The sequence below is a fragment of the Schistocerca piceifrons genome, chromosome 1, assembly GCF_021461385.2.
Source record: "Schistocerca piceifrons isolate TAMUIC-IGC-003096 chromosome 1, iqSchPice1.1, whole genome shotgun sequence".
NCBI classification, from domain to species: domain Eukaryota; kingdom Metazoa; phylum Arthropoda; class Insecta; order Orthoptera; family Acrididae; genus Schistocerca; species Schistocerca piceifrons.
Genome location: NC_060138.1, coordinates 890,614,749 through 890,635,163, shown reverse-complemented (window position 1 = coordinate 890,635,163; position 20,415 = coordinate 890,614,749). Strand labels below are relative to the sequence as shown.

The window sequence follows — 20,415 nt, the reverse complement described above, 5'->3', positions numbered from 1 at the left end:
CATATTATTGAGCAAATGATCAAAAATTTTTGTTGCTGTTTATTGAACTTCTTTCTGAGCCACTGAAAGCTTTAATGATTCGTATTAAAGATAATTTTCCCTCTAGCATTGTAGGTATAGACATCACTGTTTTCCTCAAATTGTGATGGATAATTTATAACAAATTTCATTAGCGAATATATGTATTGTAATGGCGCAGTTAAAATGTCTAACTCCTTGAAGAGGTATCTACATAACGTCCGTGTGTGAACACCACACATTTTTCTTACTTCTCGCTTTTGTGCAATCAATACTTTCTTTCCAAGAGATGAGTTACCCCACAAAAGTATTTCATCAGACACTATTGAGTAAAGATATAAAAAACACGTCAGGAGGTTGATTTGTTTGTTTTCAAGATTAGCAGTTAAACAAAGAGTAAAAGTAGCTGAACTTAACTTATTGAGAAGCTCAATAATATGCTTCTTGTAATTCAAGTTGTCATCAGTATTTGCACCCAAAAATTTGGAGCATTCTGACCTACTTACTGACTCCTGCCCATGTGCTAAATCAATTGTTTGGAATGACTATTTATTGAACGGAACTGAATACGGTTCATTTTTTCAAAATTTAGGGAGAGTCCGTTTTCTGAGAACGTCTTTACAATTTTAGAATGAGATTTTCACTCTGCAGCGGAGTGTGCGGTCCGGCACACAGTTTTAATCTGCCAGGACGTTTCATATCAGCGCACACTCCGCTGCAGAGTGAAAATCTCATTCTGGAAACATCCTCCAGGCTGTGGCTAAGCCATGTCTCCGCAATATCCTTTCTTCCAGGAGTGCTACTTCTGCAAGGTTCGCGGAAGAACTTCTGCGAAGTTTAGAAGGTAGGAGACGAGGTACTAACAGAATTGAAGCTGTGGGGACGGGTAGTGAGTCGTGTTTGGGTAGCTCAGTCGGTAGAGCACTTGCCCGCGAAAGGAAAGGTCCTGAGTTAGAGTCTCGGTCCGGCACACAGTTTTAATCTGCCAGGACGTTTCGACTTTATAATTCTTTGGAAACTATCAGTTACATTCTCTTCACTTGCTTTCTCTAATTGGATTTATTATAGCACTAGTGAGTACCAATTCTGCTTGTTAAGTGTTAAGTGGTAGGTCATTCACATATATTAAGAATAGGAGTCGATTCAAAATTGAGCCCTGTGGGACTCTGTTTGTGATTTCTTCCCAGGAACTAAAATGTTCTGCCCTTCCAACATTGTTTGAATTAATGTGCAGCAGGACATAAAACAATCGAATGAAACAACACTTTGGATGCTTGATTTGTGCGGTTCAGGTTCGAATTCTGATCGCACCACCTTTAACGTATTTACCTTTTCCTTTCAAGTATTACTTATTACACGTTAAATAAGTCGCCGTTTTCTGTATAAATGATTTTGCTGAATTCTTGGACTTACTCAGAACGATGGTTCACTATAATTCCTTTGAAGTTTTCTTTTTTTCTTGGCTTTCATATATTTACGATTATCTACTTCCATCATCAGAAGAAGCCGTGCAAAAGCAATAGCTCTCCATTTCACAAGACTGAGGAAAAAGAAACAAAGGTAGATAATTTATGAGCAGCGGTGCAGGCACTAACCGGCATCGCCTCAGATCGTCCCGACCTTCTCAACGCGTGATGTACTCTCCTGGTAAAGAGGCCGGTAGTTAGGTAAGTAGCCAGGTTTCTGACACACAGCTTGAACGCCGGACGTTATTTACATTCCGCGGTCTTGCTCAGAATAACATCGCAACATTCCCACACTTCGTTTCTGCAACGTCTGCTCATGTTGATTACGTTTTCTTGTTATAAGCAGTATTAACAACAAGAGAATTTCTCCTCACTTGTGAGACGTGGTAATAAATGTCACTAAAGAAAGGTAAGATCAGTACCATTATAAATAAACATGTAACGGTCGGGCACGCCACTTGTAAACCAAACACGTAGACTTCAGTTTCATCACTGAGAATGCCCCCGGAGTAAAAGAACAAGGTGCTGGTACACATACCGGTGAAACGCTTTCAAGTCATTTCTATTGCATCAGGTATCGGGTGAGGTGACACTGTGGTAAGTGGACCGTGGTTAAAATCCCCATCTGGCCCACCCGATTTAAGTAGTTCCTGGTTTCCCTAAATGCCTGAAGTAAATATCTTAATGATCCCTCTGATAAGGACACGGTCGATTTTCTTTCACAGCTTTCCCCTATAAATTGAGCGTGTGCTCCGTCTCTCATGAATTAGAAGTCGACGGGACGTTATATTGTAATCTTCGTTCATTTTTTACCATTACATTAAGAGATATATTACTTCCTTATTAATATGAAGAGCTGACAATCATACAACTCGTGTGTTCTCATCGTCCTAAACATCAACTTAAATGTTTTTATGGGACATTGCTTGGGACTTCTCTCCTGTGCAAGCCTCATGTGCACATCTTCTCTGCACATAGTCCAACGAGCAAGCTGATTATGCATTTATCGCATGGAGCAGTGCTGAAAGAGGGTTATCTAATACAGGAAAATGGCACTGAAACTGACGATAAGGTGCTGTAAGATGACACTAAACGAAGACGCGCTTTTGTAAGACCCAGGACTGATACTCAGGAGCTGTCTTAAGAAGTCATACACTGTGCCCAGAATTAAAGCAACGAACTGCTGTTTCTAATCCACCGTATAATCATACAAACTGTCAATAGATGTCCGTACCATTGTCTTCTGCACGGAATATGGCATTCCGGTCAACGGAAAACTACGTTAAAGATGATTCAGGGTACCTATCAAACTGGTTAGTGTTTTCCGGGTAGTCCCACATCCACAGTCGCTGTGTATACAGTCACCGACGGTGCAGTATGGCACAAAGAAGACGCCTACCAGATTCTCTGCGGTACACCATATTATTCCTCACTCTTTTGGCAAAAAAAATATCCTATTTTTCAACATAATCTCTGTTCAGTGTGACAGTCCTACGCTACGTTACTGGATGGGCCAGTATACTCGCATGGTACTGCTCCACTAGTCGACGTGGGGTCCAAAGTCTTGCTACATCAATGACCTCTCTATCATCCACGTACTGCCTCCCGTGAAGTGTACCCTTCATAATGCAAACAGATGGAAGTCGGAGTGGCCGAGCGCTCCAGTCTGGAACCGCGCTGCTGCTACGGTCGCAAGTTCGATCCTGCCTCGGGCATGGAAGTGTATGATGTCCTTAGGTTAGTTAGGTTTAAGTAGTTCTACGTCTAGGGGACTGATGACCTCAGATGTTAAGTCTCATAGTGCTTAGAGCCATTTGAACCATTTGGAAGTTGGAGGGTGCGAGATTTGGGCTGTGGAGTGGATGAGGAAGAACAGTTCAAATATTCAAATGGTTCTGAGCACTATGGGACTCAACTGCTGAGGTCATTAGTCCCCTAGAACTTAGAACTAGTTAAACCTAACTAACCTAAGGACATCACAAACATCCATACCCGAGGCAGGATTCGAACCTGCGACCGTTGCGGTCTTGAGGAAGAACAGTCCAATAGAGTTTGTGAGCTCCTCTTGGGTGAGCAGATGTCGGGAAGAAGGACAAGTTAGTTTGCATTTTTGTTGAAATGAACACGCTGAAGCCGTTTCTTCAGTATCGTAAGGGTAGCACAATGTATTTCAGAGTTGATCGTTGCACCGTGAGGGAGGACATGAAACAGAGTAGTACCTTCAGAGGTCCAGAAGAGCGTCATCCGGACTTAAGCGGCTGAGGGCGCGGCTTTGAACTATTTCTTCGGAGGAAAGATGATGTGGCGTCACTCCATGGATAGCTGTTTGTTTCCGCTTCGTAGCGCTCAAGCAATTCGGCACAAATGGTCTTGCGTTGCTCTTTATGGTTTTCTGTTAGGCGGCGAGGAAGCGAGCTGGCACAGACCTTTGAGCACTCCAACTGGTGGGCGGGTCTGTCAGCACTACCAACAGAGACGTTCAATTGAGCAGCGAGCTGTTTGATTCTGATCTGTCGATCGGCTCGAATGTGAGTGTCCACATGTTCCAACATTGCACGAGTCACAGAAGTGTTCGGTCGGCCGGTATCTCGAGAGAACGAAGAGGCTTGCGCGATCTTGTTGCAGTGACAGACGCCTCACCCAACGACTCACCGTACTTTTGTTCACTGCCTGCGCCTATGAATATCTGCGATCTGCCGGTTTTTCGCCAAAAGAAACTCAATGTCAGCTCTCTGCTTGGAACGAATCTCCTTTACAAAGGCCATTTTGAAGGCTACCTATACCGCCGCCATCTATTTGTACTTCATGAAGCTATAGGGGCTGAAGCAGGAATGTTCGACAATGTCCCACAACAAATTTCCCATTTTTTCAACGGAAATTGGCAGAGTGTGCGTGTCGTGACCAAGAAGGTCTTAATAAATACGGAAGAAGAAGTATCTATATTCTGATCTGAGCGTTTTTCAGTAGACGCAAAGTGTACACTGATGCAGTTACCGCTGCTGTATATCCGCCTCAGGCGCGGACTCTGGAGGGAGAGCAGACGGCTCGGCGACGCCACGGGCGGTGGCCTCCGGCGGAAAGCCTTCCGGCGCCCACGCGACGCCTCCAGCCCCTCCCCCAACAGGTGGCGCCGTGTTTACGCGCGCCTCCCGCCTCCGGCGTTTATTTCATTTGGCGCGCGCAACACGCGAGGTAGCGGGATTTCCTTTCGCGCCCCCACGCGCAGCGCGCCAAATAATTACAGCGACGGCTCGCCTCTGAGTAGGGCCGTGCCTCCTCCCACTCCGCCCCCACTTGTTTACACCGGGGTACGCGCGCACAAGAGTTCGCCGAAGGAAGAAAGCCGAGCCCACCGCTACCGGGAAGTTGTGCGCAGTCGGTCGCTGATCGCCTGGCTGCATCTGTTTGTGTCAAGTAGCGAGGTGCGCAGCTCCACAGCAGCTTTCAACTTACTCGTATCTTTATTGACTCCCACACAGAGAGAACGGCTTGTGAGATTTAGTCGACAGTAAGATTAGTCCACTGCGTCATTCTGCTGTTTAGTATGGTGATCGAATCTTTCCCATGACGACATTCTCACATTATAGGCTAACGAAAGCAGGCCTGGTGTTAATCGATGCAGACATGACACGTAAGAGGCACTATTCAATTTTAACCGTGACGAAAACGGTGGAAGTAAGCATTCATGTCTCACGCGGCTTGTACACAGGAACCTTTTGTACAAGGATGGTGATGCGAGTAATTTCAAGCATGCATTTATTTCTCGAATATGACAGTCTATCCTAAAACACTGACGTCATAATCCTATTATGCGGAAAATTTCGTGTTCTTTTCATTTTTGTGGAACTCTCTTTTTTCTTCCTAACCGTCACTTTAAACGCGAAAGGTGAACTCTGTGCAACTTCGCCGCAAAGTATAATAGAAATGTGTATCAAATTTATCTCGTGATTTAGAGCTATTGGCCTTTCAGCAACACAGTTTACTGCTAGGTGTTTTAGCAGATTATCATCAAACGTCTTACGTGTCCAATGTTCGGTTTCCACGCATTGTTGTATCGTCTAATTTTTTGGTGCCATTCAGATTACATTATTTTAGTGACGCCCACATGTCGTCAATTGCAATGCAATTACGTATTTCTTTTCTGAATGTTCCATCCAACCACTGGGTATTTGTGCAGTTTTCGAGCATTTTGAAATGTGAAGTGGACTGCAGATACACGAATACGGGTCTGGAAATCGTTATACAAAAAAAGAGCTGCCATGCCCAAAAAATCGTAAGTACTGAAGGAAACGATGCAGTAGTGTATCTGTAACGGGATATAACAGCCGATTAATAAATTTCAGAGACGAGGAAAACTGCAGTGACGAATCTAATCCTGCCGAGGATGATAATTGTCTGGCCGAGCGGTTCTAGGCGCTACGGTCTGAAGCCGCGCCACTGCTACGGTCGCAGGTTAGAATTCTGCCTCGGGCATGGATGTGTGTGATGCCCTTAGGTTCGTTAGGTTTAAATAGTTCTAAGTTCTAAATAGTTCTAAGTTCTAGGGGACTGATGACCTCAGAAGTTAAGTCCCATAGTGCTCAGAGCCATTTTTGATGATAATTGTCAACGAGTACCACTGGAGCTGTGAAGAATGTTAAAAAGTAGCCGCAAAATAAACAGCTGTGAAGAGGCCTATATTAAAAAAGAAAACTTCTGGAAGTGGGACAGAAAGAGAGAGGATTACATCAAAGTGCACTGAATCCTGTCGCAGTGGTATCAAAGACCACACTTCGCTATTTAGCAGAACAAAAGAATCCTCAATAAAATTGCACATACAAGCATGTACTGAAATCACCCAAAGGGGATGCTCACATTGTCTCAGTAAGCTTCAACAGTGAGTCTTTGGGTTTCTTAAAGTTGGCCGAAGGAATTTACTTCCCGAGGAGGACTTTACTACGCATCCTTACAAACAAATGTGATTTCGGATAACACTGCGCCACACTTTTCATCATTCTCTTGCAAACATACGCGAAGTTTGACCAACGTCTGTGACGGAGGCTGCCATGCAGTGTACGTCGTCACAAATCGACAGTAACTTGAGGTACGTAGAGTGCCTAGGATGGCGCCCGCGCTTCAGAAATCCAGGACTACGGCGAGCTGTTATGGTACTTTTCTCGTGTTCTCATTGGGCACGTCGCGGAGAAATGGCGGAAGTGTATTTGAACTATGATTACTTGGATGGGGGATTAATACTAATTTCATTTCCTTGTAAGACTGACGATCATAGATCAAAATCACTGCAGTACACAGAGAAGCGTCTGTAACAACTGTCCATTGCCTGTAGACCTGAATTTCGTATCTCAGCACACGTCTCTACCAATGAAAACGAGTTGCTTGATCTCGGGAACGGACAGACAAGGCCAGAATTTCTAACACTGCTAACTCTCTCTGTAATGTTTGTTCTATATGAAGCTATTTCCTGGATACGTAATGAACTGGATTCATGAAGTTTTAGCATTGACAAAATAAAAGACGAAATAAATCATAACACAGAAATGAAAGTCATTAAAAGTCTATAAGCAATAATGATTTTTGACAACATGTCTCTCTGGAGTACAGTGGTTTATTTATTGTTGGAAATGAATACTAACAGTCACAACAGTAATTTTAAAATATTTTTAGTATAAGGTTACCTGTTTCGGTCTCTTTTAGACCATCTTCAGACCTTACACCATGATGGTAGATCGTGGCTGTGAATGGGCAGGCGCTACACCTCCACGAAAGCTTTGAGTAGTTAACGTTCGTGGAGGTGTAGCGCCTGCTCCGTTCACAGCCACCATCTACCATCGTGGTGTGGGTCTGAAGATGGTCTAAAAGAGACCGAAACCGGTAACCTAATACTAAAAAAAAGTTTATTGTTGTTGTGACTATTCGTATTCATTTCATCTGTTAGTAATGAACACGATTTATTTATAAAGAGATAGCGTATTAGAATGAGGTTCTTTTTATGCATCTGGTCTGCGACTTCATTAAAACTAATAAATAATACTACACGGTAGCATAAATACATATTTGTACAATAATAAACTTTAAAGGTGAATGCTTTTTGTAATTCTGCACGGAGTGTACGAATTTATACTATATCCGTACTCGAAACAGCGATGCAATAGCTTGTAACAGATATTCGCGTCCTGTCAGAATAATGTTTCAAAACACAGTGAGCACTTATTTCGTCTTACTCTACGAAACAGATGTCAGCCAGCAAAAGTTATAAGCGATGGCAGAGATTCAAATTATCCGCACTGAATCGCTGGTGTGGCATCCATGCACTGCTAGACCAGAACATAATTTGCGTCACATATTTCAGTGGCACAGTCGATGCTATAAACTATACAGTATTATGGATATTACAAAACATGTCATGGATTGATGTTACATGACGACGAGATTACGAGCGGCGCTCAATAAGTAACGCAACACTTTTTTTTTCGGAAGCTGGTTGGTTTTATTCAGGATTCCAATACATCATATTATCTCCCAGTCTCTTGGCTACAAAACACTATTTTTCAACATAATTTACATTCAGTGCGACCGCCTTACGCCACCTTACTGGGAGAGCCTACAGTATGCCTGCAAGGTTCCACAATACTGGGTGACGACAGAGCCAATGTCCTGCGGCATCAATAACCTCCCAACCATCCACACACTGCTTCCCGCGGAGTGTATCCTTCATTGGGTCAAACAGATGGAAGCCGGAAGGTGCAAGAATCAGGCTGTAGAATGGATGAGGAAGAACGCTCCAATGAAGTTTTGTGAGCTCCTCTCGGGTGTACAGATTTGAGTGAGGACTTGCGCTGTCGGGGAGAATTAGAAGCTCGTTTGCAGTTTTGTGGCGACGGACAAGCTCAACTGGTTTCTTCAGTTTCGTGAGAGTAGTACAATATCGCTGCACCAAGAGGAGGACATGAAACAGTACAACCCCTTCAGAGTCCCAGAAGACAGTCGCCATGACTTGAGCGGCTGAGGGCGCGGCTTTGAACTTTCTGTTCGGAGGAGAGGTGGTGTGGCGCCACTCCATGAATAGCCCTTATGTTTCCCGTTCTAAGTGATGAATCCGTATTTCATGACGACTGAGATGTTAGACACAAAACTGTCCCGATCACTCTTTAAACGCGCTAGCAATTCCATACAAATTGTCCTTCGTTGCCCTTTACGGTCTTCTGTTAGGCGGCGACGATGCCAGTGGCCACATACCTTTGAGTATCCCACTGGTTGGACGAATCTGTCAGCACTACCAACAGAGACGTCCAGCTGAGCAGCGAAGTGTTTGACTGCGATCCGTTCAAAAAAATGTTCAAATATGTGTGCAATTTTATGGGACTTAACGGCTAAGGTCATCAGATCCTAAGCTTACACACTACTTAATCTAAATTATCCTAAGGACAAACACACACACTCATGCCCGAGGGAGGACTCGAACCTCCGCCGGGACCAGCCGCACAGTCCATGACTGCAGTGCCTTAGATCGCGCGGCTAATCGTGCGCGGCTTGCGATCCGTCCATCATCTTGAACGAGAGTCCGCACGATACAACACTGGAGGGGCACAGCTTTGCGCGGCCGGCCGGTACGCGGGAAATCGGACAGATTTGTGCGACCTTGTTGCGATGATGACATTCTGCAAGAGCCTATGAACGTGTGCGATGCTTTAGTTGTAAAAAAAAAAAAAAAAAAAAAAAAAAGACTCAATGACAGCTCTGTGCTTGGAAAGCACCTTCGTTACAGATGCCTTTTTTGAAGGGTACGTACAATGCCACCACCAACCGGAAGTTCATGTAACTCTAGAGGCCGCAGCGGGAGTAATTCACTATGTGCCACCAAAAATTTCGCAACAGTTTCCAACCGAAATTGACCGGGAAAAAAAAGTGTTGTATTATATAGTGAACGCCCGTCTTATTAACGATGGAGCAATGAATGGGCACTACACTCTGGAACCGCGCGACCGCTATGCTCGCAAGTTCGAATCTTGCCTCGGGCATGGATGTGTGTGATGTCCTTAGGTTGATTAGGTTTAAGTAGTTCGAAGTTCTAGCGGACTGATGAGCTCAGAAGTTAAGTCCCATAGTGCTCAGAGCCATTTGAACCATTTTTGAATGAATGGGCAGCATACATTGCAAAAGAAATATTCCAGAACTGACCTTAATCGGTTTCGGAAAAGCCACGAAAACCTACGTTTGAGTAGCCGGACGGGATAATGTAATCGACCCTTCTTTCCCACGAATACGTGTTTGGTGTCCCAGGTGAGTATTACTGCGCGGAAGGCCATCCCAGAGCAGAAATACAAACATCGCTCTGCGACCAGCCTTGTCACTCGAACATCGCGTGACTGTTGTGACGTAAACAGAGCGTGGTAGTGTGGAGCGAGAGGCCGAGGCGGTGCCAGCGGAAAAATCCGCCGCGTGGTCAGCTGAGCGCCGTGTATTTTGGCGCGGCGGCCGTGGCGCCGCTCCCTGTGCTGTGTTGTGTGCTGTAGCGCCGTGTGTCGCCCGTCTCGCGCTCCCCCCGCCCCCACGGCTATTCCCGTCCGCCGGCTCGGGTTGCGCCGCGAGCCGCGACCTTGGCGCAGCGCGCCGCGGCTGCAGCCCCAGAGTCACCCTCACGCGCCAGCGGCGGCCGGATGGCCCGCAACCGGCAACAAAATGGTTCAAATGGCTCTGAGCACTATGGGACTTAACATCTGAGGTCATCAGTCCCCCAGAACTTAGAACTACTTAAACCTAACTAAGCAATGGACATCACACACATCCATGCCCGAGGCAGGATTCGACCTGCGACCGTAGCGGTCGCGCGGTTCCAGACTGAAGCGCCTAGAGCCGCTCGGCCACACCGGCCGGCCCACCGGCAACAGCCTGCCTGCTCCTCCCGCAGTAAACACGGACAGCCCTGGGTTAAACTCCCGCTCTACACGGACCACCCAGCGCCAAAGGCGAGAGCACGCCAGTGCAGCTGTGTCCGGCTGATCTCCTACCCTAGCTTCAAAGAATAATTTTTAGACAACATAGTTGCGTAGAGATAGCAGCGATTGGTTTGAAACTTCCTGGCAGATTAAAACTGTGTGCCCGACCGAGACTCGAACTCGGGACCTTTGCCTTTCGCGGGCACACAGTTTTAATCTGCCAGGAAGTTTCATATCAGCGCACACTCCGCTGCAGAGTGAAAATCTCATTCTGGAAACATACCCCAGGCTGTGGCTAAGCCATGTCCCCGCAGTATCCTTTCTTTCAGGAGTGCTAGTTCTGCAAGGTTCGCAGGAGAACTTCTGTAAAGTTTGGAAGGTAGGAGACGAGATACTGGCAGAAGTAAAGCTGTGAGTACCGGGCGTGAGACGTGCTTCGGTAGCTCAGATGGTAGAGCACTTGCACGCGAAAGGCAAAGGTCCCGACTTCGAGTCTCGGTCGGGCACACAGTTTTAATCTGCCACGAAGTTTCATATCAGTGCACACTCCGCTGCAGAGTGAAAATCTCATTCTCGAAGCGATTGGTTTACTTATAATCAATCAATCGAAATGACAGTCACAATCGCCTTATTTATTTTCTTGCCAACCGGTTCCACCCCCGATGGGGTCATCTTCAGGGCAATTTACACTGTAAAGTTATAATATTAGTAAGTAATCATGTATGTAATCTACAAGCGATTAGTCAAAGTTACATAAATAAACAAATTTTTATAGCCATTTGGTCGCTCGCTGGAGTTGTCATCCTGCCTCTGCACAGTTGGTAACACAGGCTAGGGGGCGCTTGATATATACTATCGCCCATGGCAACGGCGTCCCTACCGCAAAAGATAGAGGGGTCTACTCTGCCCACAAATGATGTGAAAAATGAATGGGACAACCGTTATCTGAATTTTAAATAATTGTAAATTTCTCGAGATTTAATTAGTTATAATTATTATTTATTATGTTTTATACTACAACTGGAACAAACTTTAAAATTTACGATTTCTTGCTTAAATATGTAACTACCATTGGTCACCATGGAGGGCGTGTTGTTGGCCGTTATTTAAGCACATGGAGAGAACCCAACCATGTCTTCTCTGAGTTCTGAAGAATCGCCAACTGTGTTTTTTAACTTTCTGGTGACTTTTTTTAACTGTCCTCCATGAACGTCTCCGTGGTAGTCTATTTTTTGCCTCCATTTTCTCCTATTATTCTGTTTTAAGTCCGCATTTATCGCCTTATGTATGTAACATTTTATTCTTATTTTAAGTTGTCATGTCACTCGGCTGCAGAGTGGCGGATTGTGCCGCTGACAGCCCTCCCCTGCCCATATGGGTCAGGGGAATGAAATCACAATAAAGAAAAAAAAAAACAACCATGCATAGTTACCAACCGTGCAAGGGCAGGGAGACAACTCCCCCGAGCGACCAAATGGCTATAAAAATTTGTTTATTTATGTAACTTTGACAAATTGCTTGTAGATTACGTACATGATCACTTTCTAATATTATAACTTTACAGTGTAAATTTCCCCGAAGATGACCCCATTGCGGGTTGAAACCAGTTGGCGACAAAATAAATAACGTGATTGTGACTGTCATTTTGATTGATTGATCAAAGAATAATGATGGTCTCTCACTAAAACTCTTATGCGGATGTATCCATACTAATCCATACTTTTTATAAAAATGGATGTGTGTGTACAGGTATGTTGCCCATCTCTCCCTAAACCAGTGGACCGATTTCAATCAAACTTGGTAAGAATTTCACATGCTGTCTGGAAAGAATCGCTGTGGGGTAAGAACCACCTATCTGTCACATGGGTGCGAAAAAACAAACAAACAGTATCGTCCATGAAGCGCGAATATCCATACCTTATTCACCCAGTATTTCAAAATGTGAGCACTTAGTGAACTGGAACAAACTCTACACATAATTTCAATCCTTCGTGAAACTTTTTCTCTCTGACAACCCCCACAAAATGATGAAAGGGAAAAAAATGGCTTACTACATGTTCCGGCGCATACAGTAAAGCTGCCGCATGAAGCACGCCGTATTAATTTATTACTTCTACGTTACTCACTCTATTTGCAACACAATTCTGAGACAGTAACCACATATACCGCTGGATGTACCTGCAAAATTATGTCATTGTACGAACACAGTTCAGGAGGTACAATGTCGTATACGTAAAGTTGCGTGAGAATGAAACTGCAGGGTGAAGTTACCTAGACATACAGGTGAAATATGTGTACAAACACGCGTGAAATTGTTAAGTATGTGTGAAATATATTCGACATTTGCGTATTCCAGCAAAGCCATAGGTAAATTCCAGGCTCCGTCGCCAATGAACAGCAGTCAAATCGGGTGCGTGAACCAAGCGCCCGCTGCAGAGGTCCATATGCAGTACCATTCACAGAAAGTTCGTTGAGGAGACACTTTTGTTAGACCCTCGGTTCATGAGGGCTATCTGCTGCTCAAAAGCTGCACGTCTATGCGCTCGCACACATCTCCGCTGCCGTCGTTCACACCTATGACCTGTTATGGCCCGTAGTGCACCGCAGTTGCCTCCACGCCGATTTTAGATAGCGCCATTTTGTCATGCACGGTACACTTTAAACATGGTAGCACACGAACAATTTACAGACGTAGCCGTTTCGGAACTGCTTCCACCCTTGGCACGGTCGCAGGTTCGAATCCTGCCCCGGGCATGGATGTTTGTGATGTCCTTAGGTTAGTTAGGTTTAACTAGTTCTAAGTTCTAGGGGACTAATGACCTCAGCAGTTGAGACCCATAGTGCTCAGAGCCATTTGAACCATTTTTGAGCCACCCTTGGCCCCAAAACCAATGATCATGCCCCTTTGGACATCAGAGAAATAGCTCCGTTTCCGCATTACGACAACGACTAATCTGTTTTCCACGTCCCATCCCACCCACGCTTTATACACCCTCCACCGCTAGTGCTGCCACCTGCCGTCTGTGAGTGGTATTGCACATTGACGTCGAACATAGCCGGTGATTACATTAATGTGACTGGACCATGTAAATGCCTATTCTCCTCTTTGTGGAGAAATCAACTTTGTACCTTAAAACTGAAAACGGCGAGCGAGGTTCCTTCCCGACGACTTGAGCTCCAATCTTAGGGTAAGTTGAATGTTTCCTTGTATTAAGATTCAGTTTTGTGTACTTTGTGTTACATATACTAATATCCATAATGTTTTAGCTTTAAATTTTTAGTACTTCATATTTCAGGAGTAAATTTCGGAAGGCTCCAATCACTAGCTTTTGTTGTTGTTGTTGTGGTCTTCAGTCCTGAGACTGGTTTGATGCAGCTCTCCATGCTACTCTATCCTGTGCAAGCTTTTTCATCTCCTAATACCTACTGCAACCCACATCCTTCTGAATATGCTTAGTGTATTCATCTCTTGGTCTCCCTCTACCATTTTTACCCTCCACGCTGCTCTGCAATACTAAATTGGTGATCCCTTGATGCCTCAGAACACGTCCTACCAACCGATCCCTTCTTCTAGTCAAGGTGTGCCACAAACTTCTCTTCTCCCTAATTCTATTCAATACCTCCTCATTAGTTACGTGATCTACCCATCTAATCTTCAGCATTCTTCTGTAGCACCACATTTCGAAAGCTTCTATTCTGTTCTTGTCCAAAATATTTATCGTCCGCGTTTCCCTTCCATACATGGCCACACTCCATACAAATACTTTCAGAAACGACTTCCTGACATTTAAATCTATACTCGATGTTAACAAATTTCTTTTCTTCAGAATCGCTTTCCTGACTAGCTTATACGAAAGAAAAAAGTCGATACGACGTTATCGATGCAAAAAGACAACAGCGTAGAGTCGATTTCTCGTTTATCGGAGGAAAATGTAGGATATCACTAGACCCTGTGTCGTCAACGGACTGTATGCTGTTGCACGACTTTTGGACATTTTAACTTTGGGCGGCTTTGGAACGCTTGTCTTTGGTGGATAGTAGTCTTCAGACTGAGGCACCTGAGTACACACCGAAACAAAAACAATACACCAAGAACTGTCTCGAGAAAGAAAGGAATGGGTGCGTCTTTTCTCTTGTAGAGAGCAGCAGGCCCGCATTAACTAGCTCAGACCGCAGACGGGTGAGATCAGCTGGAGGGTGTCCAAGGTGCCTGTCGTTGCGCTGCTTAGAGTGCGGTGAGGCGTGTGGCTGGTGGCTGGCACAGAGCAAAATAAGCGGCCGGCAAGCTGGTGGCCGTCGCAGCCCTGGACAGAAATACACACACACACACACACACACACACACACGGTCCAGTTGTCGGAGCAGTGTCGGCCCTTGCAGTTACTTGTTCACGGCCGCAGTAAGACCCGCGCCCAACTGTCTGCGACTACACAGCCAGGCAGTTGAAATTATTCCTCTCTAAATCCGTCCTCCGCCCATGCTGGCCACCCAGGATTCTCGAACGGGAACTTGCATGCTTTAACACTATTACCAGACGGACAAGTGACGTGCAAGGGCGTGCGGTTTCTGAATACATGACTGCTGACGAGCGTTACTCGTATGACCCGTACTTGCAGGGTAGGGCACTCGAGTTTGTTTCTGTAGGACTAACGTAACTGTACACGAAGGTACAATATGATCAAGTGTACAGAAGAAAGAGTAATGCAACAACTCTGTGGCCTTACTGTGCAGTATATAACAATACAAAATTGTTCAAAATGCTGACTGCCAAGGTCACTACAGGTAATGTACCATGCACGACTGTCAAGAACCCTCTGGGACTGTAACACAGCTTCACAGGCTGCGACAACTGGGTCCATACGAGTTATGACTGTTTGTGCTCCTGTACAGACTGCAGCGTCCTAGGAGTTAGGGGCAAATGAAGAGATAAATGAGCGGCTGTCTGCCCTCAGCGGCAAATTCAGTAAACTAATGGAAACGTTTTCATTACGAAGATACACATCTGTGTTGAGCAACTTCCGTAGAACTGTAACTGAGCCTACATCTCACCTAGTTGTAATTCTGCACAAGGAACTATTAGCTAGCAGTAATCAAATGGTTCAAATGGCCCTGAGCACTGTGGGACTTAACATCTGAGGTCATCAGTCTCCCAGATCTTAGAACTACTTAAACCTAACTAACCTAAGGACATCACACACATCCACGCCCGAGGCAGGATTCGAAGCTGCGACCGTAGCGGTCGCGCGGTTCCAGACTGTAGCGCCTAGAGCCTCTCGGCCATCCCGGCCGACTTAGCATTAATCGTTTTGCAAGAACACAGCATAGCATAAAATTCTGCAGTGATTCATGAGATGTATGATGCGGCTAGTTGTCAGTAAACGGAAACGTCTACACCCGGATCAAAATAACCAAGCGTTTGACAACTAGTTGTTTACAGCAGAGCTACCATGGCAACAAGCTACCGGAGACTGGGCGTGGCCAGACAGTCCGTTTTGTTCGCCATTGCCATATCGCTCTGTGGACGGCATTGCCACCGGCCGCTGTCGTCGAGCGGTTTTAGGCGCTTTAGTCCGGAATCGCGCTACTGCCACGGTCGCGGGTTCGAATCCTTTCTCGGGCATGGATGTGTGTGATGTCCTTAGGTTAGTTAGGTTTAAGTAGTTCTAAGTTCTAGGGGACTGATGACCTTAGATTAAGTTTCGAAGTGCTTAGAGCCATTTGAACGGTATTGCAGTCGCTACTGAAACTGTTCTAGATCTTTGTCGTTCTATGATTTGTGTTGACTTTTTTTATTACATGCAACGTAATGTCTGCAACTAATAGCGAACTGAGTACTGCAGGTTGACGAGAAACGTAAGAAGCACAGTGTTGCTACCCAGTCTTTAAGCAAAAGTAATAAGAAGTAGTGATGAAGCCACCGTGAAGTGCTGCATTAGCATCCACAGGCTGGTAGCCGCAGTGTGGCGAAATGTTGGTGGGAATAACATACTGGTAAAAGGATTGCGAGACGTGGCTCGTCACGCTCAGTGGAAAACTGCAGCACACAGCGGGAATGACTGTAGCTGGTGGGCCGATGTCATCACACCAGGGTAAGTCTCTTGTTATGGGCAACGTGCTTAGGTGTCAGATTTTAGTGAAACAAATGTGCCTCCGAGCGATATAAATATGTCTGAATTTTGAAGCAGAAGCACTTCTTGTCGTTAGACTTCAGCAGCACCATCACGACGCCAGGGTCGTGTTGGACAGCGAGACGACTGGGCTTCACCAGCAGGAGCCGTAGGTTCGAGACCGTACTGCACCCGCCACCGCGGGCGCTGATAGCCTCGCCGTTGAGCGCCTATAAGCACCAAACAAACACACGCCTGTCACCGACACCACTAAATTCCTCACGGGACTTGGTTTCAAAGCAGCGTCAACCTGTCGTTCGTCTTGTAGCCACCAGTACCACGTTTTTTCCCTGGGACTTCGTACCATAGCGGCAGCCGCCGCCCGACTCCTGCCAGGTAGAAGCGGGTCGAATCCCACAGTGCGCTGGTTGCATGGGGAGCCCAAGCGGCGCCGCCAATGACGTAGCGGTAGTATGCCGGCAGAGGCCACCGGCGCCCATGAGCCTGCTGTCAGCATTGTAGGACGCTTACGTAGCGTCCTCTCACGACGGTGCAAGCCACAACCCGTACTTAGGTGCTGGCCAGGGTCAACAGAGCGAGGCGTGTTCTGCCTTGCCGAGCCCGACGAAGTATGTACCAAGATTGAATAAAGCCTTCTTTATTTTCAGCAGTGTTTCCACTGGGCCCTCCATTCTGCTACCACCACCACTCACCCTTTCGAGCACAGCTGCACTCTTCAGTACCGAACTGCTGCGGCCATAGTGAACGTGAGTGCCAACGGCCTTGCCGCAGTGGTAACACCGGTTCCCGTCAGATCACCGAAGTTAAGCGCTGTCGGGCTGGGCTAGCACTTGTATGGGTGACCATCCGGTATGCCGAGCGCTGTTGGCAAGCGGGGTGCACTCAGACCTTGCGAGGCAAACTGAGGAGCTATTTGATTGAGAAGTAGCGGCTCCGGTCTCGTGAATTGACATACGGCCGGGAGAGCGGTTCGCTGACCACATACCCCTCAGTATCCGCATCCAGTGACGCCTTTGGCTTGAGGATGACACGGCGGCCGGTCGCTACCGTTGCGCCTTCCAAGGCCTGTTCGGACGGAATTTAGTACAGTGAGCGTGAGGGTAACTGCGCAACTGATATGGTTGAAATGGCTCTGAGCACTATGGGACTTAACATCTGAGGTCATCAGTCCCCTACAACTTAGAACTACTTAAACATAACTAACCTAATGACAGTACACACACCCTTGCCTGAGGCAGGATTCGAACCTGCGACCGTAGCGGTCGCGCGGTTCCAGACTGAAGCGCCTAGAATCGCTCGATCACAACGGCCGGCCGGAACTGATATCGTAACCCCTCTCTGTGTCTGTCAGTCACTTTCTTATTCTGATACAGGTACAAATTTCAGTAGGCGGTATTTCAAGGAACTGACAATAAGGGGTATTTTTAGGCAGTGTCGGCCGTCTATTTACGTACCGAAGGAGGTTGCTTTGCTGTACACTACGTGGTGCAATAGACATTGCTCCAAGCAGCTAAGCAGGCGAAATGGGACACCTCATAGTTATACAATGAGGCTAAATTATCGATGTGTGGCTAATGCGGCCAATTTACCGCAGGCTGCACTTTTGTTGGGAGTAGGAGCGCGCGACATGGTGACGCAGTATGCAGTTGGAGACAAGATACACTAATGTTGAACGAAAATCAGCGTTCGCTGATAAGGATAGCCTAACATTGGAAGAAGGTTATAATAAAAAAGAGCAGAGCTATTAAATCAGAGCGATAAGAGGAGTCAGTATGTATCTCGATTAATCTGTTACTGCAATCACTCTTCGACTAGAGCTGCCAGAGTTGAACGTCCACCCGCGAAGGAAAGTCTAAAACCACTAATATTCCACGATGAGATGCTAGTAGCTTACGAATCAAATTGCGCCGACATCGTGCAGCGTTGCTTAAAATATCTGGCGGAGAGTCATAGGGACCGATGAGTAATCAGTTACTCAGCAACAAATTGAGTTTGGCTTGAGTATCGTCTCAAAACACCCGCGTTAAAAGCCTATTCCCTGCAGTTAAAGATGCAAATGGCTGAGTGACAGTACAACGGCAGATTGTAGTTGTTATGTTGGTCCTATTGTTTCTCTCGAATGATGAATTACTCTGACGTGTTACGTGAACATTTTTTTTTTAAATAGGCTCTGAGTGAGTCCACACAGACTGCCATCGCCCCCCCTCCCCCTTCCCCCCTCCGCCTCATGTCTCACCACTCGTGAAGTAGTTTCGCCTTTAGTTTTATGGAGATAAGGAAGAACTACAACACATCTTCCGGACTACTCAGTCACTCGACTTTTACGTTATCGACAGTAATTGGGTTTTAGAGCGGACAAGATTTTCTTAATCATAATGAATGTCGGAAGGGGTGCTCCAATGTACAACAAGAGGCGCGAGTTCTATTTATTACCATTTTATAAACTGTATGAGCCTGTGTCTCGACAAACCAGAGAAAAAGAACAGCCATCTATCATGTTTGTTCAGGTGTTTCATTAATTTGATAACTAACTGTTTTTGTAACAAATAACTATCTTACTGCGTCTATTATACAGTACTCTATGAAGCGATACAAACAGACGGGTTGCACTTTTTGATTTGATCTGCGTTCACATATACTTTGAAATTATATGAAATTTTTTGGAAATTGTGGCAGGAAAGCTAATATACGGGGATTATCATACAAACATACAACGGAAGCAAATACCACTACTGTAGCACTTATGTCAATTTACAATTTCTGATCATTTCATTAACGAGGGGGTGTGTATGACACGACACGGAGCTGGGATGGCGATTCCCCCAATACACTTCTTCAGTAAATTCGTGGATCGCTTCAGCCGTCTATAGCAGCAGGAGATTAGCTGCTGGCGCCGCCTCTAACGTACTTGGTAATTCATTTGACAAGATCCAAGCACAGCAACAGAAAGATAACATGTGTTGTATGTTTTCATTACATTACTCTGCTCCGTAGCGTTAATCGTCTGACGCAATAACATCTTTCTGCGTTGACGTTATCCATGTTAAAGATGGCACCATCTCGAAGCACTGGACGGGCGCTCATAACCTCGCCGTTGTGCGCCCTAAAACACTAATCATCATCATCATCATCGAAGCACTGGTCTTCTTCACGGATGATTTATCTATAATTCCCTGTTTTACTGTCTTGATGAAAATTTCCCTCAACTTCACAGAATTCCTCGAGGAAAATCCTTGCCGGGTTTCTGCAATGAGATTCACATCCACAGACACTTGACTTCCGTCTGTAATTTATTTCTCTTGGTGAGATTTCAAAAATAAAAATAAAAATGAAATAAATAAATGGAATGTTTGTTAGTAAATGAATTTTTTTCAATGTAAAGGTTCCAAGGCCATAGCCGAATGGCCAGTGTGACAGTCGCTCATGCAGGGGTCTCGGGTTCGATTCCCAGTACAGCCAGGTATTTTTCCTTGGTGGGAGGACTGTACCAGGGTACTCTTAGCCTCTTCATGTCAGATGAGGAATTACCTGATTAATAGTTAACGGCGAAAAGGTCGAAACGTCGACAACGTCCGGGAGATCGGAGTGACTGACTCCATGCCCCCCCCCCCCCCCCCCCCATACCGCGTCCGATGATGAATGACTGAGGAAGACACGGCGGTCGTGGTCTTCAGGGCCTGATCGCAGAGTTTTCTTTTCCTTTCTTTTCAAAGGAAGGGCATCAAAGTATGTGCAACATTCATTCGTTGTACATTAAACATAAAAACGGTTTGCACTTAGTACAAAAATTTTTAATCATTGTTCAGAAAAGTGCGTAATATTCTTTAGGTTTCATTTTCAGTATGCTTCCAGCAGAACTGAACAATG

General features: G+C 45.7%; 1 protein-coding gene and 1 pseudogene across 1 annotated transcript in view; one reads left to right on the top strand and one right to left on the bottom strand.

The window, feature by feature from the left end:
- Window positions 1-20,415, bottom strand: part of LOC124716905 — an 811,449-nt gene that overhangs the window by 551,501 nt on the left and 239,533 nt on the right. The window lies entirely within an intron of this gene.
- LOC124727084 lies at window positions 17,301-17,418 on the top strand (annotated as a pseudogene).